The sequence below is a fragment of the Alligator mississippiensis genome, chromosome 1, assembly GCF_030867095.1.
Source record: "Alligator mississippiensis isolate rAllMis1 chromosome 1, rAllMis1, whole genome shotgun sequence".
Taxonomy (NCBI): domain Eukaryota; kingdom Metazoa; phylum Chordata; order Crocodylia; family Alligatoridae; genus Alligator; species Alligator mississippiensis.
In genome coordinates, this window is record NC_081824.1 from 353,263,818 (window position 1) to 353,287,998 (window position 24,181).

The window sequence follows — 24,181 nt, forward strand, 5'->3', positions numbered from 1 at the left end:
AACTGAGAGATCAGAGAGGGAGTGATTGTCCTGTGAGAAGTGTGCACTCACAGGGAGTTGGGTATTCTTGTGTTTGGTGTGCATTCATTCTGGTGCGCAAAGAACCTTGCCTGCCTATGTCCTTAGACCAACAGAGCTACAACCAAAAACCCAGCAACGTGTTAGTGATAGCTACTCTCTGAATCTGCAGTACAAAGAATTCCCTTTTATTTTTCTCAGAGTTTCTTAAAATCAAGGTAAATGGAATACACATTTAACATGAAGAAATATCATCAGTCAGAGACAGCCTGAAATATTTTCCATGCCCTGCTTAACTGGTAAAGACCCCATTCAGAGTTATCTTACCTAACTCCCAATCATGCCTACCTCCCAATAATGTCAGTGGGAGACCTGGCATAGTTAAAAACAGACTGGATTCAGAATATGCCCTACCCACATACCTGGATATCAACCATCCAACACCTTATTTTTCATTACCAATACAGAAAACATTTATGGCAAGCCTTTATCAAATGTAGTCTTTAATGCTGCCTTGTCAGCTAGTTTGGAAGCGATGGGCAAAACCTTTTTGTTTCTTTTAAGGAGCTTGTTACTAGGGCTGTGTGAAGCTTCAGTCTGCAATTCAATTTGGGGAAAATTCAGCCTGATTCAGAGGCCGAATCAACGTAATCCGAATTGAATCGGAAGCAGACAAAAAAACCTTCAAATCGATTCAGAAAAGATTCATAAATTCAGTGATTTGTAAGGCAGTCTTTCAGGGGAACAGAAACTGAGAAGAGGGAGGGGGAGCAGGGGGGGAAAGACTGACATCTGTCGCTGCCCAGTGACTGTGATCTTTCCTTGAGTCCTCTTCCAATCACATTGCTTTGGGGGAGGGATGTAGAAACAGCATATAAGCCCCTGCCTGCAGGCTTTCTGTGCCTTTTGTGAGCTGTTTCTGCCTGAGCAAGTGTCTGAAAGGTACTGGATTGGCTTGGCTTCTTACCTAGTCAGTGTCCTGCTACTTTTTGTTCTTGGAAAGGACTGGATATAACTTACTAACTAAAATCCCTCTACTTATTCCTATCCAATCCATTTCCTTCAATTTATATTTGTGCTTGGGGTTTTTTTCCAACACTTTTTTAAAAGAAAGCTGGACTTTCCCTGGCAGCGTGATCCATCACGTGCAGGGAAGCACGTACATTACACACACTCACATACATACAGCATAAAAGAAGAATTCAGATATTATTACAACACAGAAGAAGTCATATGTTCTTAGAAGAAGAAGAGATTATATATAGTTATTAACATTATTAGTTATAGTTACATACAGACTAAAGATAAAACAGACAAAGTCAGATAGCGATTTAGATTAACACAACACAGAAGTCAGACAGTCATAGAAGAAGAAGAAGAAAAAGAGATTATTTTAATTACACACACAACAGTAAACACAACACAGAAGAAGTAGTCAGACACAGTCATACATCAGAGAAGAAGAAGACGACATATATTATTAGTTAGTTACACATGCAGACACATTTTCCAACACAGGAAAGATTAATATGAAGCATGCTGGAAAGGCAGGTGCCAGGTCTTCTGGCAGGGGAGGGAGTGGGGCTAGAGGGGATAGGAGGAAAGCTAGGGCTGCAAGTTCCTCCCCTCCCCCCCAACATAGACGCATCCTCTTTCCTGGCAGCCATAAGTCTTCTGCTGCCAGTGGAAGAAAGGAGGTGGGAGTAGTACCTATCCCTGCATTGGCACCACTTCCTCCATTCCAGAAATAGTCATTCTGCTTCTGGTGCCAGTCTCCTCCACCCCAATTTCATCTCCCAGTATGAGCCTCCCACTGCCAAAGGAGGAGCTGGATCTGGAACCAGGGGACCTGAGTGCCCTAGCTAAAGAAATTCTGGGGACCAAGGGGGAATCTGAGTTTGTGCTCCACATCCCTCAAAGTTCCCCTAGACCCACGTCTCCTTCTCAGGAAGGCACCTCAGAGGAGGTTGTGGAGGCAAGTGGCTCAGCTGAGTCAGCTCCCCCTGTTATTGTGTTTCTGCCTGCTGAGGATGGAGATAAGGCAGGATCCCCACCCTTAATCCAGTAGCGGGGGAGTAGTGTAGTGTGGGATCATTTTGAGGTGGCAGATAATACGAAGTATGATGTCTGCCAGCACTGCTGAAAGCAGATCAGCTGGGGCAATGAGGTGAAACAATTCACCACCATGCTGATGCTGCTGCATCACAGGAGGAAGCACCCACTTGCCTTTGTTCCTCCTCAGCCTGACACCAGTGGAAGCGTGCCCAAAAATAAGTCCCCTTCTCGTTCCAAAACCCCCATCCCAAAGAAGCAGAGGCAGGCCACCCTGGAGCAGTGGGGGAAAGCTGCAGACAAAGCAGGGTGCATTGCAAGGGTGAGCGAGATCACCCAAAGCATTGGGAGATGCTTGCTCTGGATGGCCAACCCTTCTCCTTAGTTGAGTGGCCAGGGTTCAGGCAGCTCATAGTGCTCATGGCTCCATCCTACCAAATGCCCACACACATCACCATTAGCAGGATGGTGGTGCCCTCCCTGTATGAGGCATGCAGGGAGTACTTGAGGGAGGAGTTGCACAAGGCAGGGCTGCAGGTAGCCTTGCACTTCACCTCTGACATCTGGAGCAGCCAGGGTGGAGATCACACCTACCTCTCCCTCACAGGGTACTGGTGCAATCATTCCGGTTGTCGGTGGGCTCTCCTTCAAGCTGCTGTGATGGATGAGTCCCACACAGTAAGGGAGATCATGGTGGCCATGAATCGCGTGGTACAGGGGTGGCTTGTTGCGCAGGACAAGCTCACCCATGGGTTCATGGTCACCGACAACAGAGCCATTATGGGCAAAGACATCCATGATGCCAACTTCATTGGCATCCACTGTGTGGCACACGAGCTGCACCTCATAGTTAGGGACTCCTTGGAGGGCAACAGGGCTCCCAGTGATGGCGCCATCACTACCATCCAGCTGATTTCAAAATGCAAGATGCTGCAGGAGAAACAGGCAGAGCTGAGCATCCCGCAGCACAAAATTATGCAGGATGTGGAGACTTGGTGGAACTTCATATACTTGATGATAGAAAGGCTGGTGGAGCAACATCCCCCCTCCCCATCACCCCAGCCTGTCCCTCACACTCTGATGCCTCCATTTCTGTTTTCACTGACTGGCTTTCTTGCCTGCATTGCATGCAAGCCTCTGGCTTTTTTACTATTCGTTCCATGCAGGAACAGCACACACATACACCAACTACAGGTGCTTCCTCAGCCTGACAGAGGGTTTTTCAACCCAAAAGCTGGCATCCCAGGCAGCTAAGCTGAGCTCACCTGAAGCCTCATAACTCCACTACAACCAGTAAGCCTCAGGCCTGTCAAAGACTGTGTGCATGCAAGTGGTAGCTGGAGGTTATGGTGCCTTCTACCCACCTTTCATCAGGGGGCCCTGACAGCTGCTGAAGAGCAAGCTCCTGCAGGAAAGGAAAGAAAGACTGTAGTCTGTGACAGTTTGGCTGCCTGAGATGCTAGTGCTACTGTGCTGCAGTGCACTGCTTATTACTTGTTGTTATTGAAAGTGGTGGAATGGACTGAGGCTGTAGGGGAGGAAGAGACCCCAGCACCAGTGAGGGCACACATTAACACACACACACAGTCACACAGTGAGGGTGCACCTTAACACATGCACTGGAGAAGAAACTCCTGCAGGAGAGGAAAGAAAGGCTCTGTCACAGTTTGGCTGCCTGAGATGCTGCTGGTGCTACTGTACTAGTGCTCACTAAGTTATTTTATTACCTGTTGTCATTTAAAGTGGTGGACTAGGCTGAGGCTGTAGGGGACAAGGGGGCCTCATTGGAGCACACTACCATGTTGTGTAGAGGCCCCAGCGCCAGTGAGGGCATGCCTTAACACACACACAGTGTCACACATCACGAATTTTGCTTGTCAACAACCTGAGGTGCAGTTTTCCAGAAACACCTGTACCTATCTCCTTGAAAGCTAGCAGGCTCCATGGCTTCAGCAGGGGCTAGCATGCCTGCATTTTTCACCCTGCTGTGCCTTAACACACATACAGTGTCACCCATGTCACGAGTTTTGCTTGTTAGCACTCTGAGGTGCAGTTTTCCAGAAACCCCAGCACCTATCTCCTTGAAACCTGGCAGGCTCCATGGCTTCAGCAGGGGCTAGCATGTCTGCAGTTTTCACCCTGCTGCACCATAACACACGTGACATGAGTTTTGCTTGTCAGCAGCTTGAGGTAAAACTTCCCAGAATTCCCTGCACCTACCTCCTTGAAACTTGGCAAGTGTCATGCCCTCAGAAGGGGCTACCATCCCTGCAATTGTTATCTGTATCAGCCAAAAAATGACAAAGTTATAGGTATTTCAGTGATTCCCCATTATAGTTTATGCTGAATCTCCAAATCTCTCCTAATCAGTGCCAAATCTTCCAAAGCTGATTTGGCTGAATTGATTTGGGACAGTGATCTGAATCTCCAAATTGAATCACTGTCCTCTGAATCGGCCAAATCTGAATCCGAATCAAATACCTCCCTATTCACACAGGCCTACTTGTTACACACAGAGGTAACTTTAATAATGAAAACCTCTATTTTTTTGCACAGACTGTTTTGGTTTTTTTCTCTTGGGGTTTGATCTAGGGCCCATCTGAGTTAACAGTGAAGCTTGTAGTGACATCAATCAGACAGGCTCAGGTATTTAGTCAAGAATAAATGAGAGCTGGTGCCATTTTATTTTAAACATTATTTTAATTTGGCATCAAAAAAACTTAAAAATGGACATCTTTCTTGCACTGGAATTCCCAGAATCTTTACTTCAGAAGCCTACTTTGCATATATCACATATAACAATCTCTGATTTGCTCTTTTACCTGCAGCTTTGGATAATGGCTAATAGTCAAATGTAAATACAAATACAAATGCTATCCTACCTCAACCAGACAAAGATTAACATGTCAGTGTTCATTAACTCTGTTCTCAAAGGAGCATGTCCATTTTTATTGGCACACAGAGAAGCAAGAATGACAAACAAAATAATGTCCTATGAATACCATCAAGAGTTCACCACACCATATCAAGTAATGTGACAATCCAATCCACGGATTAAAAACTGAGATGCTGCTTGCAAGAATAATTTTTAGCTCATTCTGTATATCATTGTATTTCCCAATCTGGCACCATGAACCATAAATAATCCTATCATTTATTAATTACATTTTCTAACCTAGTCAAGAAGAATCCTGCAGTGTGAAGCAGCAGATCATGAATAAATGGTTCATTGAAAAGCAACTCTTATTGCCAAGTAGTTGTAAATTAGGGTTGTGATAATTACCCACTTTAACCTGTTTAAACAGGTTCCTCTAAAAAGCTCCAAGACGGATGTTTTGTTACAACTTTGACCTCCAACACACAACAACACAATTAGTTTTGCTCTGTGACAAAGGGATTCTTTGATTAAATATCTAGTACACTGCCGTATGTTACAAAATATCTAAGGGGTAGGTGTGTGGATGTATACACAAGCATATTCATAGAACGCACGCGTGTGTGTGTGTGTGTGTGTATATTATATTACATATTAGACTATGATGGATAAACAAGTGACAACAGGGTGAATCTACACAAAATAGCATTTTGATAAACTATGAAAATGAAGCTTACAAAGGTAACCTGTAGCTCCTGAGCACTTCACAAGAATATTGTCACTGGATAATACACACTATACTCGGTGGCTCAGGTGTCAGTGGAACTGCTTAGAACCTCAAACTAGCAAGGGCACCTTTTTGTAAGTAACTGAAAGGGATTAGCATTGAACAAGAATAAAGCACTTAATTATTATCCTTACCCTGGAATCCTTCACCTAATGTTTTGTTAGAATAAGGATTCCACAAATAGAAACAACATGAAAATACCCCAAACTCTACAGGTTTCTGCATAGTAGAAAAGTTGAGTACCTCCCATGGAGTATAATCAGATAAAAGAGCTCCTCAACTGTTATTCAAAATTCACTTGCTCTCCTTTCTGCCCCTGCTGACTGAATCATCACCTGCTTCACACAAGCCCCTGGTCTTGCAGCAGTCCAGAATGCCATAATTTTCACCTGACCCTCATCACCATTTCCAACTTTGATTTCCAGTAACCTCTTCTCTGGCCTTCTCTGACAGCTTTGCCACTGTTCAAAATGCAATTACTAAAATCATCTTCTTCACCTATCATTTTGAGCCCAACACCCTGCTTGAAAGCCCTCCAGCAGCTGCCCCTTCTCAATCACATCAAGTTCCAGCTTCCTATTCTTCCCTCTAAGACACTTCACAACTCCATCTCTGTCTCGTTAAAGAATCTGTTATTTAGTCAGGTATTTATCTGTTATCCCATCACTAAAGTAGCTTGGCACCTCTCAAATATTTAGAAACAAAAATAACAATATCAGTACAACTCTCTCTCTCTTTTCAACCTGCAAAAGAATTAACTTGATTAGGTGTGTGTGGGAGTGTGAGAAAAGAAAATACCTTACTGAGAGAAAGCCAAATCCAGTGAGTTTTCTGTTCAGTTCACAATACACTTCCAGAGAAAATTCTCTAATCCAGACCTAACTCATGTGAAAACACATCCTCTCCGCTCTCTGTATCTTCTGGGAATCATGAAACTGTTGAGAGCAGAATGTGCTTGGGGTAGGACATATGTGGAGGAAGTAATGCCAATCTCAAGAAGCACTTTAAATAATCAGGATGGAGACTTCAAACTGGAGTAGGTGATTGGAGGCAGTTCAGAGAAAGAAGGATAACAGAACAGGGTACATAAAACAACATGTGCCTCTATACAAGTAGGCTTCTTAATTTAGTACTAGTCAGTGATTTTTTTGGGGTGCATCTACATGTTCATTAATGTGCCGTAGTTAACTGTGCATTAAGTTTAGTACTTGTTTAACTAAGTACTAAATCAATGTGCAGTAACTTGAGCTACTGCACAGTAGAGCTGGTGCATGGGTTTTTAGTGACACTTGCTGAGCAGTAGCCTAATACTACTGCGCAGTAGCCTAATAGCATGAGTTTTGCCTGGCATATCACTGTGCAGTGTTATTAGGCTCCTGCACAATTAGCATCTAGCTGCAGTATGCTGGCCAGGGTGAGGTGAAGAAGCAATGTTTGGGGCACCTTTTCTAGCCCCTTCCTCACTCTGGGAGGTGAGCAGTGCAATCCTGAATAGGACTGCTCAGTCACTCAGGGCACTGCCAAGTTCTACTGCTGCTTCTGTCCAGTAAAAAGTGACCCAAAGCCCTGAGCCATCTGTATGCAGGTTTCTGGCTACAGCTTCCAGTGTGTCCACACCTGCTGCTTTGTCATCACTGGCCCACCACCATAGGGCTTGTGCCGGATGTGAGTTGCGTGGGAGTTGGATTTAAGTGAGGAAGAATTGTGCAGCATCAGCCTTACTCTCTTATCCAAGCCAATTGGTAACCAGCAGCAAGACAGTGTCAAGACAGCTGGAGATTGCCCCAGATGCAGCAGATGACCAGGACATCTTTTGTGCCTTGTCCTGCTCTGCGCGATCCACAGCGCATTGCTGTACTGCCATCATGGCCATTGGACCATACAAGGGTCTCATCTGCCCAGTCAGCTGGAGTCAGACTTTGCATGCAGGGATAGGCATGTCCCCATCTCCTCAGAGGTCTAGAGACCAACCAGGTACATTCACCTGGTTTGCATCTCAGTAAGCATCACTAAAAACCCATGCATTGGCACTACTGTGCAGTAGTGCGAGTTATTCTGCATTGATTTAGTACTTGGTTAACCAAGTACTAAACTGAATGCACAGTAACTACAGTCCATTATTGAACATGTAGATACACCCTCAGTGATTGAAGTCATCACTACCTCCACATCTTCAAGTACAAATTGCTTTTCACATATGTCTGTATGTATAATGTGATAGAAATACCAGTCCCTAAGCGTTAGCTTTAAAGTGTAACTAATATATATTTGGCTTGTTTCTATTACTAAAAGTTTTTAAGTAGTGGAGAGATTGGGCAACATATTTCTAATAATGACCCTAACCTGTTGTCTAAGTTTCCTTTTTTGTTTTTTCTCAGGGATTTTTCCAAAAAGGATATGAGTAGCAGAATTTGATTTAATGATGCAGTTTCAGCTCTGACTTCTTCATAGTAATTATAAATGGTTTCATGATATAAAACAGGTGTTCCAGCATGGTCCAGTGGGCAGGATTAAGAACATCTTGCTCCCTGATGTCATTGTACATGATGTATTCAATAATTGCTACTTTCGGAAGAAGAATATGTTTAGTCATGTGGTGGGTAGAAATTCAGCTGTTTTGTATATTTTGTTTTGTCTGCTAAATAGGAATGTTTCTACTTTTATAGCTTTTGTCAAGTGGTGTAAATAAAAAAATTCTTCTGTATCCTTTTAACACAACCATCATGTGATGATCATCTAAAAAAAGGATTTACAATCCAAGTATGATAATGAACAGCTTAACAGATGTAGAAGAGACCAGAATCCCAGAGTGTTTTCATTCTATTAATATCGAAGTTTGACACACAAAAAGTCACATATGAGACCTGACATCCAAGAATGTTTTGGATGTGTCCTGCTTTGTGTGTGCTCATTGTTTGGAACATATCCATTTTTATGGTATGTCTCCTGCTTGTATTTCTGTTCCCTCCTTTGTGGTGCCAGAAATACTACACTAAGGCTAGAGGAGTGTTAGAACACTTCTGACTATATGCCCAAAACTAAGCCAGTATTGCTGCAATAATGGTACAGGATGCCCCATAAAAATAGAAGAGAAAGGGAAAATGTTTCATATGTTAGAAACATGTGGCAAATAACACTTCAACCTTGCAAAGATAAGAGGTATAGCAAAACAGCCCTAATACAAAACATCTATCAGTTTAAAACATTTCTCAAGGAGTTGCTGGAGGTATGAAGAATTGAGCAGAGCTGTCAGGAGGCTATCAAGATGGCAAACATAAGACATAGGAAATGCTATACTGGGTTAGATCAATGGTCCATCTTGTTCAGCCACCTGTCTCTGACACTGGCAAATAGTAGTAGTATTAGATGCTGTAGAACAAGGCTGGCCAACCAGCAGCACAGGTGTCACAAGTGCCACAGGTAGGATCTATATGTGGCACATGGCTGATTCAGGAGGGGACAGGCAGCATAGCAATAAATAGGGCAAGGAGCAGAAAGCTGAGCAGCAGATCAAGCAGAAAGCAGAGCAGCAGCTTGGTCAGGGAGAACAGAGAAGGGAGTAGAAAGCAGATTGGGTAAGGGAAAGGGATCAGAGTGGCACTTGGGGAAAGTGCAAGGCTAATTTGTGATATGCCTGCCAAAAATGTTGGCCCCACACTTTAAGAAGGAGAGTACATGAATGGGGCATATCTAGAGTGATCTTTCCTCTGCCATACCCACCCTGGAATCGCATCATTAGTTAAGAGATGTCAGTGATTACTTCTCCTGATTCTTCTCTTTAATAGATCCTAATGGACTTGTCCTCCATTAATTTGTCTAATTCCTTCCAACTCTCCGTGTGAAGCTGTGGGTACTCATCTAGAGCAGTTTTCAGTTTTCATCTTTGTCTTACTGGCCACCTCCTTTGGCCTCCAAAAGGAGAGAGGCTGCTCACCTGCCTCCCCACCGCTGCTATAGCTACATCTTCTCTGCTCTCTTCTCTGGCTGGGATGCAGCACAGGGGATGGTTCCACAGAGAAGGCAGGAGCAGAGGGCCAGAAAAAAAATGCTGACAAAGGTTGTTTCAAGGTAACCAAAAACATCTTTGCTAACATACGTTCAAATTCAAACCAGCAACTTTTTTCAGCTAAAACCTGATGGACAAAACTTCCAAGAGATGTTTTTTTGGCATCTTGAAAATTAAATGTTTAAATTTTTGTTTTGAAGAAATGCTTCCTTTCGAAATCTAGCTTCATTTCAATTTGGGGGAGGGAGAGGCCTGAAAATAAATGAACCAAAGTTTCATTTGATCTGAAATAAATTTTTCATTTTACATTGATTTAATTTAATTTATTTTTTTAAATTCATCAAACAAAAAAACTCTGAATCATTCACAGAGTGCTAGGTACAAATGTTTTAGAAGCAGTTTAAATAATAAATATAACTCTGGGCTCTGTTGGCAAGTCATTTCCCACTGCTTTACAGATGCTGGCTCCATCAGCTTGCTAAAGTAACAGCATCCTAATTTCTTCATAGATTGCATGGCCTAAAGTATCACCTAAATTTTAAAACCATTGTCTAAAGCTCACTTCCACTGAACTGAATCGCAAAACTAGTTGATTTCACTGGGACCATTTTGATTTTTCCTCCATTGTAATTTTTGACCTCAAGCAAAGATTTGCTAAATTACATGACCGGATGTAGCTAACACAGTGCACCCTGAACGTACAAGCAGCCTTAAATAATGACTCTGAGGGCACATCTACATGTCATGCTACATCGCCATAATGACGCACTATGTCACCGTATTGTACGCTACAGCGATGTAGCAGTCACGTGGGTCTACATGTGATCAGCTGGTATATCGCCATAGCAGCAAACTCCCCCATTTTAGCACACTGCTACGGCAACATAGTGGCAAAATCTACCTGTGCGCTGTGCGCATGGGGCAGTACAGATGGTTACTGCACCACGCTTTAGTACTTCCAAAATGAAGTACTAAAGTACAGAGCCATAGCAATCTCACTGTACGGCGACATGTAGATGTGCCCTGAGTGCTGTTAATTTCTCCATGCATCTTAGCAAAAGGCTACCATAAAATTTAGTTCTCTGCTTCTTCATCTTGACATATCAGGCCCTAAATGATGAAGTAAACCTGCAGAAACTGCTACATTATTGGAATCACCTTCCTTGAAGGTTTTTAAAGCAAGCTTTATTGATTGTACATAGAACAAAATGCTAATCTATACATGGGGGAGGCTCAAAATATCTATTCATATTTATACAAAGCATCTATATATCAGCTATATTGAATCCAAATTAAACTGTACACAATTTAATTGTGTCTGCACCATTACAATTAAAAGGAAAACAGAAAAAGAAATCTATAAACTACCTGCTTTTAAATTTGAAATGGAAAAACAATCTTGAGAATTGTTTATGCTGAATGGGCAATCGAAAGTAAATGGCAAGAAAGACACTTGATAATTACAACAAGCAAGACCTGATAGAGGTTAGTGCTATACATGACTCTTTGCATTGCCTTGGTGCTAAGCTTGTCAAGTCTTCTGGTAAAGAGGGCAGGAAGCTCCTGCTTTTCCATGTGTTGTATCATTAAGTATTGATCACATCCCATTTTTAAGCTTCACATTAGTAGCAAATGAGTAAATTGACAGCTTCATTACTTGACAGATCTAGAGATTATCTCCCAGATTACTTGTAAAGGGAAAAATAGTTATGGATGTTTGAGGTATTAAATTGTTTTGGGGGGTTTTTGGGGGGTGGGGGAAATAGTTCTGAATTGAATATAGCCAAGTATTTTATCATTTCTAACACTGGAAGCCCCCTTGCTTTAAGGCACATTGATAACTGTAAATAGTAATCTATTCTCTCCTTTAGGGGTGCAATCCTGGAACACAGGCTAGGTACAGAGACTCTAAAAGCCCAAGGTGGAATCGCTCAAACTTACACGAGTTTCTGTAAGTTTAAGCTGGGAGTGAACAGAAGAGAAGTTCAGTGGGGTGGGCAGGACATGAGACTGCCTGAACTGGTTGAAGCCAGCAGGGTGGGGGTGCTCAAGCACACCTCCCAGAGTGATCCACAGCCTCCCCAGGCTGCCTTAGATTGCTGAGCACTGATGAGTCAGTGACAGGCATCTCCAGCCTGGTCTGCTCTCTGCCACTGCATCGTCTCATGGGAAGCATGGGGCGCTCTCACCAGGTATGCAGAAGCCTACCAGAAGACCTCCATGCCTCCTGAGAGCAGGTGCAGTGGCAGGGAGCTGCATGGACTGGAGATGCCTGTCACACTGACTGCTGATGGGGGAGAGAGGGAAGGGGGAATTGGTCATGACAGCATGGCGCATGTATACAGAAGCAAAGGACCAAGGGGGAAAGCAAAAGAAAAAAAAAGATGAAGATTTGAAAAGATTATTTTTCTCTCCCTCACACACTCTCCCTATCCATCTCCCTTGCTCCCACACTCCCTCTCTTGCTCCCTTTCTCTCACACACATAGATAAATACACACACACACACACACACACACACACACACACACACACACACACACACACACACACCCTGCACTCTCCCTCTCTCCTTGATCCCTCTTCCGAAGGCTAGCAAGAGAGCGGAAAATAAAAAAAACCCTACCAACAACAACAACTAATTTTAACCTGGCTCTATCAGTCAATCAATCAATCAATCTATAACACACAGAGATCTGATCCCCTGCCCCCACCCCCTTACTCCCCCTCCCCCATCAGCAGTCAGAATGACAGACATCTCCAGCTTTCATGGCTCTCTCTGGCGGGGTGGCGGGGAGCTACTGGGGACCCACAAAGACAACTGGGATGCCAGAAGAAAGTGACCTACCTTGATTTGTTGCACTTGGTACTGAAATTCAATTCACCAGTCTACCCTAGATCGGTTAAGTCTAATACCACATTGATCCAGATCTATCTTAAACTTGGATCTCCTCTTTTTAAAGCCGTCTGTGTGCTCCAAACTTCCGTCCTATTACAGGTATAGACTGATTTCCAACCACCTCAACTGGAAAAAGTGTAATGTCAGTACCTGGCTTTACAGAGCAAAACTCTTATTGAATAGGATTGTTGTTGGGTAGGAGCTGTAGGATCAGGCCTTGGTCCTATTTTTGATTGAAACTGTTGATTGCTGCCATCGGTCACCATGAATCACTAGGCCTCTTTTGGTGGATTAGCCACTCCTGTGGACTGGGCCAGTGCTCAAGGGGAAGTTGCAAAGACAATCCTGTCACAAAGTTTATTGAGTCATTGGAGCAGGGTGTGTGCCCCATCAAATGGCTTACAGAATCTCATCACTGGGAGATAAAAGTAATCTGTATGCAGGGACCTTGTATCACAGAAGCAGCTCTGCCTCCAATACCTGCACCACTCCAATGAAATCCTGCTGCTAGAAATTCTTCCCTAAATAGGCCTTGAAGAGGGATCCCACCCAAAGAAGGGTTTAGCATAAAGGATAAGGCATCTGCCTTAGAATATCAGATAACGGGTCATAAGAGAAAATGGATGCAGTCTCTGACTTCTTTTCTTCTCACACAACTCACTTGACTTTGATCCCCTTCACATGCCCACAGATTTACTAAGTTTCAGGGAGAAGGGATGGCACCACCAATGAGGGGAAGGTGAGCTCTATTGCCTTCCACATAAGAGAACAAGCCACAAGATAGATCCCAGAAGGTGAGTCACCAATGCCAAATTTCCCAAACTTTTTTTCCTATTGTTAAAAGGTGTCTTGATAACAAAATTGCCAGATTGTGTCTCTTTTTGTTAGCACCACAGGCCAAACCTGCTTCCACTGACATCAACAGGATTGGCTCTAACAAGAGAAAGAATGAGTCCTGTTTGACCAAAAACCACCAGATCACACAGAGGTCGACAGTTCATGGCTTTTGAATGCTTACCCTCTGGCATTTTATGTATAACAGTATCTTTTGATTGTATCTTATTTTTCTGCCCTGTGTCTGAGCACTGGATGGCACAGAATGTTATAGCTCTTTTACACATGATTGGCACTCAGAGGACGAGGTTTTCAAGGGTACAAATAGGAGCTCGCTTAACTAATATTTTCCATTTGTGTACCACAAACATTGAAGCCAACCACTGTCATGGCAGTTTAACAGTTAAAGGCAGCTCTAACTTCCTATATGTGTTTTCTTTTCCTTCTTGTCCCATAGCAGGCAACTGCTCAAAGCAACAATTTCCCACCTGGTGCAGCTAAGATTCAGGAACTTGCTGATATGAACTAAGGGTAGGAAAATTGCTCTATTTGTTGAACTCCATGACAGCTGGTAATTGTGATAAAAAAAATAAAAATGTTTCAATGGTCAGGGCTGTTTTGTGGAGTTAAAAAGTAGTGGAGTTTAAAATCTCATTACAACAAAGGCTGACAAAGCAGAGTGCAAGTTTGGCTGCCTTGCAATATTGGATATGTCCACTTCATTGAAATTGTTAATTAATTACCTTTCCATAGTTTGACTGAGCATAAGGATTTGTTGTTAGATTTAAAAAAATCCAGAAAATGGCATGTTGGCTTGGTGGCAGCAGGATTTTGTGGAGACAAAGTATGACTTCTACACATGGGGGCATACAGTGGCTGGATCTCTATAGGCTTTTTTCATTGCACATTTTGTTTAGGTTGGGGAACTTCCCTAGGACTGAATAGAAGACAATGTCTGGAATATCACTGTAAATGTAATGGACGAAGTAAATTGACAGCAGCTCCAACTAAATTACAGTTTAAAAGACAAGGGAAGGCCCAAGGGACGCCAAACAAAGGAAACTATAGCTGACCAGCGCTCAGGTAAAATTGAATTGGAAATGTTCCCTGCCTGATTAACATAACAAAAGTCCTAGTGCTTAAAGAGAAAGTCGTTCTGCAGCAATGGAAAAAAGAAACTGCTCTTCCTAAAAACAGACAGTAGTTACCTTTAAAAATGTATATGGTTAGGGAAAGAGCTGAAATACTACCATAAATAAGGCCTTTTGGAAGCCATTCTTAAATAATGTCATTAGGAGCTGTGTGTACTGTTTTTATAAATGAATGTAGCCTGACCATTCATTTATTCTCCACCTTCCTGTCCTCTGCCTTTTTTTTTTTTTAACAGAAATAAGAAATCTGACTGTACCCAAAGAAGCACAGTTAGATTTAAGAGAGCTCTGTAATAAATATTTTAAATGCCCCACCCCACCCCATAAAATAGAAATAGATGTTTTGTAGGGTTTGTTCTGTGCATAACAGTGACGTGGAAGGAAGATTAACTAATCAAATTTGTTATTGCAAAGATGATCAATTCTGCTTTAACACCTCTGAGGCATAGGTTAGCAGCTTTTTATAACACAGGCATTTTTCTATTAATATCCTGTGCTCCTGGTAATTCCTGAATGAAAAAGAAGCCATTGAGATGGATATTTAGTCTGAAGCATGTTTTAAACCACAACATTTTCAATATTTCCTATTTTAAACAGTCAAAAGACATTTGAACTGAAATACTGTACTTGAATTTTATTTTAGAATTACTGTTTTCTTACTATATGACTGTAACCCTTGTTTCCTTTGCTAATCCTGTATCTAATTAGAGAGACTATTCAGGTTAGCATCCTCCCTACACCTTACCAGAGAGATACAAATAGAGCAAGAATTCTTTTCTTTTCAATTGCCTATTTCTATCTCTCACTTTTTTCTTTCTGTAACTACAAATCAGGCTGATCATTATGCCAACATAAATCTTTATAACAAAATAGAGAGAAAACATTTTTTTCTCTTGTATTTCCTTCATTGCTTCATCAGAACAAATAGAACACACAGCCATGACCAAGTAATTCCAAGGGAATCTTTGTGGCATACTCCCATGGTTGTAGCACAGGAAAGAATCCTGTAAAGACATGGAATGGGCAACAGGACCACATAGGGACTCTTTGCTCCATCTCTACTTTGAAGCAGCAGCATTCCAGATGGAGCTCACAAAAACAATTCCTTCTAAGTCTCTCCAGTGTACAGGTGAAGTATGGCCACTGGACTATCCTTCAGAAAGGTAATGAAGCATATACTCTCTTCTCTGTAGTCTACAGCTTTAGGTAGCTGTGCCTCCAGCCTCCTGTTCTAAGGCATTGTTTACTGCACCCTCAGGAGTGGAGGGAAGAAGCACTTCTCCAAGTGTGAAGACTGCAATTGTCCCTGACATATATGTGGCAAGTGTAGGAAAAAAGGAGGGGTAGGGAAAGACTCCTTATACCATTTATCCCATGCACCTGTGTACAGGGCAAGTGTATTCTGACCCTCTTATGGCTCATGAGAAGAGAGATGTGTGTCTGCATTTATCTTTTTCACTAGCCTTTTTAATGCCTCAGAACGCTGTGTATAGAACCTAAACAACATGAGGTCATGTCATGGTATATCAGTTCCTAGATAATAGAAATTTCACTTCTGACCACATAAATGTGTCTCATAGATCTGTGAAAGACAAAGAAAGATACCAAGGCACTCAGCTTTATACAGTTTTATCCAGAAGGCCTTATTTTTCTTGTGTATTTAGGTTGTTGAAGCACGTGAATGGTTGGCCTTACCTTTAGTCAAACAAATTGTCTTTATTGCACACATGCAGGAGAATAGATAGCCAAAGAGCATGTTTGTGCACATGACAAGGAAGGAAGAAGACTAAAGGGGGTAGAAATCTTTGCTAAAATTAGATAAAAGATTGAGATGTGACAAGAACATTTCTCTTGGAAATGCAACAAAAAGACTGGCTCTGTTCTTTTGGGGAAATTAAAATAGAGAAATTACATAGGAAATTATCCATTACCTGGGCCAGACAAAATGTTAGGCCTGAATCTCTTCCTACTTATAGATCAATAATTCTTACTTAGAATTCAACTTTTAATTCAATTAAATGACTCTTTATCTACAGAGGTTTTAAAAGACCAAGAGTGGTCAGTGAATGCCTATTGCAGATGGTTCAGCATGAGGTACACATGGTAGACTGCTAGTTTCCCTTACTTGGTAAGAAATTCATTCCTCTACACAAAAACACACTCTGACACATGCATCCACTCAAACAGACTTAATTTTCATTAGACAACACAATCTAAAACTCTGATTATAGAAGTATACTAGACACAATTCCAGTTGACAGAATCTAAGAGGGTCATAATCTTTCCATGGTACCACAGCACAGAACAATCAAACTGCACATAAAGATAAGGTTTAAACACAAAATCTGCCTTTGGGTTGAAAATATAGCTGCTGAATAAAAATAAAGGAGGTATTAAAAGTGGGATTCAATTAATAAACTGTACTTCACTATTAAACTGTAAGCCAATAGAACACGGATTAGACAATCTGCCTATCATGAGAAGTTCAAAAAAGTATGTCTGGTGGGGGAAGGATGTAATACTGTAGATTCTACATTAGAAACTGAATATAGGATTAGAGGCAATATGTTGTCTGTGAGACCTACTTAGTCTGAGGACAACAAGATATCAAAGTCAATGGTTTTAATGCGTATATCATATGCATGGCATTTTGACTGTGATATGACTGTAAAGCTAAGAGATACTGAATAATGTGTTCCATATTAGAGCATTGACTAAAAGCTTTACTTCACAAACAATTAAGATTGTTCCTGGTGTATAAATGGCATACTTACCTTATTTGAAAAATAACAGCCCTTTTTTATTTAAGAGAAAGGAAAAGGTTACTTTTGAGATGATTTCAAAATACAATTTTGCACTGCAAACATAGGCTTTCATATCATTTTACTGGAAATTTTCTAAATCATTTAGCCAAGTTTAGTTTTCTACTATAGCTACTAATTTCTGCTCCAGATTTCTTTTTCAGTCAGAGATTCCCACATTTTGTGACCAACAGATTTCTTCATCTAATCATCTAAAAAGTGCTGCGATATATTGAAATTCTGAGCCTCCTTTTTTATTTCTAAGAAGTTTACATAATAGATAAGTTTACATAATAAAACTCCCTGCAACACTCTGTTCAGAGAGTTTTACATTAAACTTTGCATTCCTTTAACAGGATTGTTTTCTGTCTCTGATCTGATTTTGAAAATGCCCAATGCACAGTCATACAAATACTTTTTCAGGCAAATTGCCACCATTTATTCAGGCCAGTGCTTTGCTTGCCATCTAATTCAGGACAGAGAAATATAGTGAGTGCTTCTGCCAACACTTTGTCTTTTGGATAATTCCAAATATATACACTGAGTCTGCACAGGCATCCAATATGCCTGTAAACACATGCACAGCAGAGCTAAACAATGAAATAGTTCAGACATCAATCACCCACCCTAATTATGCATTTTCTTCACAAATGCACATTCTTTTCTGTTGTTCACAGAGGATGGCATGTGGGAAATAGAGGGAGATACTGGGAGATTGGTGTTAAGATGAGATCTGCTTGCCATACTGTGTGGCTCCTCACTTCCATGTTGGAAGTATCATTTACGTTTAACAGCAGTGTATTTTAAAAAGTCTTAATTCACTTCTGTCAGGCAATCAGATTGTTGCAAAACATATAAATTCTATGTATAAATACCATCAGATGATGCAGTGGGCAATCACTGTGGTAATTAATCCCACATTTTTGTAGTTGAAGTAACAATTCTCATTTCAGGATAGAGTTAGAGTAAGAAGAGCCTATCTATATCTGTAAATGAATGATATCATTATTTTGGGAAATGAAAGTTTAAGCTCTGTAAAACATACAATCCCATGGAGATCTCGGCAGAAGAACTTGTACGTGCAGGTGTTTAATGTGATAAGGTACGTTACCATTTATCTGTGTACTGGCAGACAAATATTAACATAGTCATGAATTAAGCTTTTAATCCCTTTTATTATAAATTGAATATCTTTATTTTAACAAACATCAACAATGCACATTATTGTGCTCCAAACTATTCATTACTATTCCCCACAGTGTACCATTACATGATACGCCATAATACATGTGTTAATATAATGGCAAGCATCTGCTTGAGTATTCCATAGTATATTTCATTCTCTCTCTCTCTCTTTTTTTGTTTAAACAAAGAGGCAATCTCACAAAAGACACTTTTTATATAGGAAACCATACAGTAGTTCAGTTTTATGTTGGAGAAGGACAGTAACATAGTACATGCCATTTGCTGATTATTAAGGATCTGGTTCACAATTCCTTGTCAATAAGAAACAGACTCAGGAACCAAACTTAATTAATTAATTAAATAAATAAAAGACCTAAGTGGGGGGGGCATACCAAACTTATGGTACTAATCAGGGGTCCTAAAAGACAGTGGGCAAAGGGCCTTCTGTGCTTTTCCTTTGGGACTGTGGGACACTTTCAACAGCGCTGTAATACCATAACCTACCACTTCTCTCAATTTTGAAACCATTATATTGAGTAGCTGTTTTCTTCCTGCAAATCCTTTCAGTAACTTCAAGTGGACTGCTCATGTGACTTGGCCCTACTCAGTGAGAGTCAGTGTTGCAGAACTGGCCTCCAGTAAATCTATGATTCTGGGTTTATTTATATTGCAGAGAAACAAGTAGATACATTTAAAACTTTTTATCCAAAAAACACGTAACCACTATAACAGGATTTATGGTGAAAACAAAGCAGGGGAAACATCATGTTTTTGTTTTACATCACATTACATCTGCCAATCACTTCCTGAGACAGCTGACAATAACTAGAATGACATGGGGTTGCTATGTGACCTTCTTAAAAATAGGCAGATGGCTTAAAAGAAGCTGCTCAGTACACAAAAGTGGAGAAATGCTGTTTGTCTTTTTCATATCACTAGAGTCTGTGAAGTCACTTGCATAAGTAATACAATCAAGTGTTGATGCTAAATATTAGATAGGTGGAACTCAAGTTGACTGCAGTGTTTAGAAGTAGATGGTCATTTGGAAAGGTGAGAAAGAAGGAAGGTAGGTTAATTGAAGCAAAGAGCCTCTTGATCTCGGCAGAGGTTTGGCTTGGGTTTCAATTTCCCTATATCATTAAAATAATACAGTAACAGTACTAATTATACTCTATTATTGCCACACAACCAACTCTAAGATGTACCTTTCTTTTTTAGAGGGGCTGGTGTGGGGGGCAGCAGGGGGAAGGGGGAGAAAATCTAAAGCCAACCAAAGCACCCAAACAATCCAGCCATAAAAGAAACTATTGCATTTCTGTCTAAACTGCTATTGTTTGTTTTATTTTGCTAAGCACTGTTTTTCTTCCAGTTGAGATTGTTAACAAAAATGGCTAATAATTGTTACATTAAATGAAAGATTGTTGTTCCAACTATATTGCCCCACAGATCTAGTCAATTACTGTAAAGGAATTCTGCTGAAAATATGTTCTGATAGTTTAAAATAAATTGAAGCTAAGCAGAAAAAAAAGAAAATGGATTATAGTATATGGGTTATGTTTTAAAAGCTGTACATTGAGTTTAAACAATTCAGTGTAATCTTCATTATCCCCAAAAAGCCTTTTGATTGTTTTATTCCTCCAAATGCTCCCTATTTAAATATTTTTTCTAGCGTTACATACGGCATCTATGTTATTAGCTCTGTAAAGTGTTTACATGAAGTCTCAAAACGCAATCCTCAAGGCAGTGCAATTTACAGAGAAGCTAACGTTGTCATAATAACGTCTTTATCCTAAAACATATCAGAGCTTAAAGTAATATTGCAAAGTAAAACAAATCCCATTAAAGAAAACAGACCTCTGAGCAATGAGACTATAGTATGCTGTACCAGCCTTGTAACAGAATCTATGGAAGCCATGAATTACAAGGATTGTACAGTGGAAATGATAAAGCAATACTAGGGAGAAGGCAAGGATAACTCAGGGCACTAGTTGAAACTTAGAGATCCTTCTACCTTTAGGTCACAGGTTAGAATAGACTCAGAATATGCTGATAATTGATTTTTTTTGCTAAATGATGGCTATTCAGTGGCTTCTGTGAAATGAGCTGGTGGTCTCTAAGTCCAGTGGTTAATGGATAACTCTGTGCTTCATGCACATGTAAAGAACAACTCTCCATCACAATCAATATCAATTGAATAATGTAGAACCTCATTCTATGGAGCTGTCAATCATTTGTGCACAAATTGAGAAATTTTCAGAAGTTACGGAGAGTTTCATGGACAAATAGGCAGACATTTGAGTACCCACAAACAACTAACAATAAGACCTTATAAATAACAGCAGAATGCAATCATCAGGTTAATTCAATGGAATGTATGACTTTTTATAAGATTTCTAAATCCTTGGCATCCCAGGGGTAGAGTGAAATCCAGCTCTGTGGAAAGCAGATGCACTCTCTACCCCATCCCTAGCAAATTGCATCTGATCATACTCAGCTGGCATCAGTCAAGATGTTTTGTAGACTAAAGAAGACCATCCTCCTCTTGCAACATCACAATGTTTTCTCAGTTCCTACTATGACCAGGAATTATTACCATTAACTGGCAACTTGTGTAGTTAGAAATTGTAATCGTCTCATTGAAAACACATACAGCAAAATCCCTTCTTAAGTTCAACTTTTCTCCATTCTTCTCCTCTCCCAACACCTTAAAACAACAAATATAAACCACAAAGAGAAAAAGAAGGAAAGAGAGTAAGAAAGTAAGCAGTAGCACAACTAAGGTAAGGCAACTAGGAAAGCAGTTTCAGGAACTGACTTGGGGCTCTGGGGTGGAAAAATAAGTTGCTGTCACTACTGGCCGGATGTGCCACCATCACTAGCAGCTGGGAGCTGCCCCTGCGGCCCTGCCCCCCCCCCCCCCCCCGGTGTTATTACTTCCCATGGCACTGGGTTGCCCTGTTATACCTCTGAAAGAAAGTATGTCCTTCACATTAGAAAGCGGATGAAATCATGGCCATGGAATAATTGTAGACCCCAAAAGTTTAGGTTCTTACAGAAATTTTGACTGACTTCTGTAATATTTTGTTGACTTCATCTTTTTCCAAAGTCGCTATGCTAAGTTAAAATGATGTACCACTTTTTATTAAACTAGTCAAAAAAAAAGTCTCCACACAAAATATAAAGACAGTAAGCATTAAAAATGATCTTTACTCCAGCATACTGAGTTCAGTAACTCATGAATTTGAGCTCCCAATTTAGACCATCTAATGCTAATATTATTAAGATTTTCTTTTCCTTTAGAACAGGGGTATGCAACCTTTTCTAGATGCAGGTGAGAATGACCCACATCTGGTCAGAGGCAGGACCCTGCCACCACTGCCACTTGTCTCTATGGCAGCACAGCGCCTTCAGACAAAGCCTCCTCTCTCCTCCCCCTGCCCCCCTCATTGAATTCTGCCAAACTCCCATTTCCTCAGGCCAGATCCAAAGGTTTCACAGGCCTGAGACTGCCACCCCCCGCTTTGGAAAAAAGTCACAAGAAAATAGAATGCAAACTATCCAATGAATGCAGTAGTATGAGTATGTAGCTTCAAAAGAAAATAAGAAGTTAATGTTTCTACTGCATTAGAGATTCATAGGAAGGGAGGGATTCTCTTTACTACTTTGGTCCCTGTATTGAATTGTGGCATGCTAAATATCTGTGAAAGCTCTGCAAGTTGATACTGAAAAATTATCCCAACACAGGCAGGTATTGGAGAGCTACAGTTGTACTATAAGGTCCCACACTGCAAGTGTCAGCAAAGCAAGAGTGTGGGGGGAGGATGGGAGGGCAGCAGGGGACAAACTGCCTATAATTATCTGATGGGATGTTTCAGTCAGAGCAGAGTATATAGAAAAAGTGCAAAGGTGACTTAAACTTCCCTTTTCCCCATGCTGAGAGGGGCAGAATAAGCAGGTAAGAAATGACCATAGTAACAATCCAATCTATCCTCCTGCACACACAGTCACATAATTTCATCCATTAATTTATCCGTTATGCTTTTGTCTGCTAGACTGTATTCCCCTCTACTATGAGAGATCTCCCTTCCTTCCCATGTTGTTATTTACATTAGCAGCAGTCTCTGCTATACATTTTATGGTATGAAGGGGAGAGGGAAGCTAATAATTCAAGAGGACTATAATTGTATTACAGTAGTGTCAAGAAGGGTTCATTATTGATATTGGTTAGGTCCACTGTGATATTATAGTCATAAAATAATTTCATTGCAGAGCCACTGGCGGGAATATTCAAACGCTCGTGGCGCACGGGCCAAGTCCCAGAAGACTGGAAAAGGGCTAACGTGGTCCCCATTTTCAAAAAGGGGAGGAAGGAGGACCCGGGCAACTATAGGCCAGTCAGTCTCACCTCCATCCTTGGTAAAGTCTTTGAAAAAATTATCAAGGCTCACATTTGTGAGAGCCCGGCAGGGCAAATTATGCTGAGGGGAAACCAGCATGGGTTTGTGGCGGGCAGATCGTGCCTGACCAACCTAGTCTCTTTCTATGACCAGGTTACGAAACGCCTGGACACAGGAGGAGGGGTGGATGTTGTATACTTAGACTTCAGGAAGGCCTTCGATACGGTATCCCACCCCATACTGGTGAACAAGTTAAGAGGCTGTGACTTGGATGACTACACAGTCCGGTGGGTGGCGAATTGGCTAGAGGGTCGCACCCAAAGAGTCGTGGTAGATGGGTCGCTCTCAACCTGGAAGGGTGTGGGTAGTGGGGTCCCGCAGGGTTCGGTCCTTGGACCGATACTCTTTAATGTCTTCATCAGCGACTTGGACGTGGGAGTGAAATGTACTTTGTCCAAGTTTGCAGATGACACAAAGCTATGGGGAGAAGTGGACACGCCGGAGAGCAGGGAACAGCTGCAGGCAGACCTGGATAGGTTGCACAAGTGGGCAGAAAACAACAGGATGCAGTTCAACAAGGAGAAATGCAAAGTGCTGCACCTAGGGAGGAAAAATGTCCAGCACACCTACAGCCTAGGGAATGACCTGCTGGGTGGCACACAGGTGGAAAGGGATCTTGGAGTCCTAGTGGACTCCAAGATGAACATGAGCCGGCAGTGTGACGAAGCCATCAGAAAAGCCAATGGCACTTTATCGTGCATCAGCAGATGCATGACGAATAGGTCCAGGGAGGTGATACTTCCCCTCTATAGGGCGCTGGTCAGACTGTAGTTGGAGTACTGCGTGCAATTCTGGGCGCCACACTTCAAGAAGGATGCGGATAACCTGGAGAGGGTACAGAGAAGGGCAACTCGTATGGTCAAGGGCCTGCAGACCAAGCCCTACGAGGAGAGACTAGAGAAACTGGACCTTTTCAGCCTCCGCAAGAGAAGGTTGAGAGGCGACCTTGTGGCTGCCTATAAGTTCATCCCGGCGGCACAGAAGGGAATTGGTGAGGATTTATTCACCAAGGCGCCCCCGGAGGTTACAAGAAACAATGGCCACAAGCTAGCAGAGAGCAGATTTAGACTGGACACTAGGGAGAACTTCTTCACAGTTCGAGTGGCCAAGGTCTGGA